The sequence below is a fragment of the Eurypyga helias genome, unplaced genomic scaffold (assembly GCF_000690775.1).
Source record: "Eurypyga helias isolate BGI_N326 unplaced genomic scaffold, ASM69077v1 scaffold32025, whole genome shotgun sequence".
Classification (NCBI taxonomy): Eukaryota; Metazoa; Chordata; class Aves; order Eurypygiformes; family Eurypygidae; genus Eurypyga; species Eurypyga helias.
Window position 1 is genome coordinate 29,251 of NW_010254020.1, and position 3,336 is coordinate 32,586.

Genomic DNA, 3,336 nt, shown 5'->3' on the forward strand with positions numbered 1-3,336 from the left:
GGAACTGGATGGGCTTTAAGGTCCCTTCCAACCCAAGCCATTCCATGATTCTATGATTCTTCCTCAAAGTATGTTTTGAGGTTGGTAAATGACTTAAGATGGACTTGAAAAGGCTGTGCTCTGTAGGCTGTGTTGAATTCCAGGGTTTCAAGCAAACAATGTTTCTTCTAGTCCTATTTTTTTTTTTTTTTGTTAGAAGGAGGGTCTTTATCTTACTTTTTCAACCAAGATTCACCAAAAATTTCAAATGGTGATAGTGTTACAAAACCAAGCAACAGCCTACGAATTTTGAGACTGTATTAATACTATAAGAGGTGACAAATACACTTTTATATTCAAGACTTCCTATCCTTTTTTCACCAAGTGCTGTTTTTTTTCAATATCGATTTTGGCATCTGATTTCTTCAAAGAGCCTTCATTTCAAAGCAACACTTCGATTCCAGAAAGAATTACTTATTAATAAATAATTGTTCTTACTACTACAAAGGATAGTAGTGGATACAAAGTGTGTTCCACCCTTAAGGATAATTTTAATTGTCAGTCCAAAATATTGCTGGCCTGGAGAGTACTTCTCAAAAGGTGGATAGCGGGATTTGAGTGGGAACAGTTGCTTTTAGGAGGAACATGTGGAAGTGGTGTGTGATGTCATGTATTTTTGGTTTTATCTTGGGTTGCTGGGTGTATGTTCAAAAGGAAGGAGTATTTTGTGTAAGTACAGGTAATTCTCTAGAGCTCAGTCGTCCTAATTTTATAGCTTTTTCACGCCTTTTGCTGGTATTTTGACAACGTTAGTAATGCTTCTTGATTGAAAACCTGCCAACTTGGGATCTTTTTGGTTTTAAATGTCCTTATTTGTAACCAAAGAAGAACAAGATTAACACAATAGTGTAAGGTTTGGGGTGTAACGACAGGAAGCTGCTGTTTGAAGGGAATGGGTCAGGTTGTGAGACCACAAAACGCCAGAAGCTGAATGCTAAGTACAGAGGAACCAGAGGAAGTTTTTGGGAAACCCTGCTGTGCTGGATTTGCTGTACTCCTTAGCGAAGGGAAAACCCTTTGGCTGTTTTACTTAGGAGGCAGCTACAATAGTTCTCTTCTGCTAAAAGGGGAATGAAAGAGTAGTTCTGTTATAATTGTAATGGGTTGATCTGTGTAGCCTGCATGGGAACAGGAGCATGCTCTGTCAAAGAGAATTAACCACTTTCCCCTTGCTTTCCTTGCGTACGCAACTTTAATGATAGTCTGTGCCGTAGAAGAACTGATTAAATGCTCGTTTTCTTTTGCTTTTCCTTAATATGCTTCTTACCTTGCAGTGTAGTTGATAGAGCTACATGGAGCATGTTATTTTCCTATGACCGTGATAATTCATTAGGAATTAGCTTCAAATGGTAATTCATTAGGAAATATCATTTCAAGCACAGCTGTAAGTTTATGTAGATTTTTAAAAAACAACAATAGGCATAATCTTTCTGCCATTAGTACTTCAGATGAAAGAGGCAATACGTGAGTATTCTGAGCCCAGATCTGCACTTTGTTGCAAAAAACCCCAAAATACCAGCTAGAAGTTGAATTACAGGGATATCTCAGACTTTTCCTGGCATTGCTCATGTTTTTAAAATACATTATTTAATATCTTTTTTTTTTTTTTTGGTCCTTTCACTGGTGTTTCCCTTTGGATAAGTAATTTTACTGAGGTTTTGCCACATGAATGCAAACGTGTGTAAAGTTTCAGACTGGCAAACTTTGTTCATATTGCAAAACCAGCATGCTCTTTAATACTAATAACATACTCTAATAGTAATACTGTATTATTAGTGTATAATATACACTAGAATAGCAGGAGTTGCCAAAAGGTCAGGTTGAGATACGTTAACCAGTGCATGTGGAAGTCTGCATCGAAGAATGAAAACTGCTTGCAAAATTAGACTGAAAGTACAGCGGTGTGAAAGCAGCCTGCCTTCAATTAACAGAAAATGAAGTGTTGTAAGTTGATGTGCGCTATTACCCTCTGCATAACAGTGTACAGTTTTTCTGCTTCAGCTGTTAGGTAATAACTATACGATGATAATGCAATGAATTTTAAAGTTCTTTGCTAGATGCTATCCTTTTTTCGTCCTTTCTGCCTTTTTTTGCTATCTTAGTTTTAAACTCTTCCTCCTTATTTTGTAGACACTGCTCTCCTGTTCACTACTTCTTCTCTGTCTTTACGTCTCACCACTGGGCCTCTCTCAGTGTCTGTTTTCCCAACCTCCACCCCAAATTCCAGCTGTATATCTACAACCAATTGGTCAGGTAACTGTATCTTTCTCAAGCGATGGACTCTTTGATAGAGCATGCTCTGTTCAGACCTAGAAAGTCAAGAGGTTCTTCATCTGTGAATGTTTTTGACGCTTTCCTCACTGTTTCCAGACCTTTAGGAATGACATAGTGGGATTGGGTACTCCCCCAGAAGGTTTGTGAGATACAAGCTGTGAGATACAGTTGGTTGGTAGAGGGAAGGGATGCTATCCAGAGAGACCTTGACAGGCTCGGAGAGTGGGCCAGTGTGACTCTCCTGAAGGTCAGCAAGGCCAAATGCAAGGACCTGAGCCTGGCTTAGGGCAATTCCCAGTGTTACTGTAGACCGAGGGATGAATGGATGGAGAGCAGCCCTGCAGAGAAGGACTTGGGGATGCTGGTGGACATAGAAATTGGACATGAGCCGGCCGTGTGCGCTGGTGGCCCAGAAAGCCAACCGTATCCTGGGCTGCGTCAAAACCAGCATGGCCAGCAGGGCGAGGGAGGGGATTCTCCCCCTCCCCTCTGCTCTGGTGAGACCCCATCTGGAGTGCTGCGTCCAGCTGTGGGGTCCCCACTGCAAGAAAGACATGGACCTGTTCAAGCAGGTCTGGAGGAGGGCAGTAAAAATAATCAGAGGGCTGGAACACCCAAGAGAGGTTGAGAGAGATGGGGTTGTTGAGCCTGCAGAAGAGAAGGCTCCAGGGAGACCTTATTGTGGCTTTTCAATATACCAAGTGGGCTTAAAAGAAAAATGGAGAGAGACTTTTTACCAGGGCCTGTAGTGATAGGACAAGGGGTAATGGTTTTTAATAAGAAAGAATAGATCTAGATTAAATACAGGGAAGAAATTTTTTACTATGAGGGTGGGGAGGCACTGGGACAGGTTGCCCAGAGAAGCTGTGGATGCCCCATCCCTGGAAGTGTCCAAGGCCAGGCTGGATGAGGCTTGGAGCAACCTGGTCTAGTGGAAGGTGTCCCTGCCCATGGCAGGGGGTGGGACTGGATGGGCTTTAAGGCCCCTTCCCACCCAAACTGTTCTATGGTTTTAATCTCTTA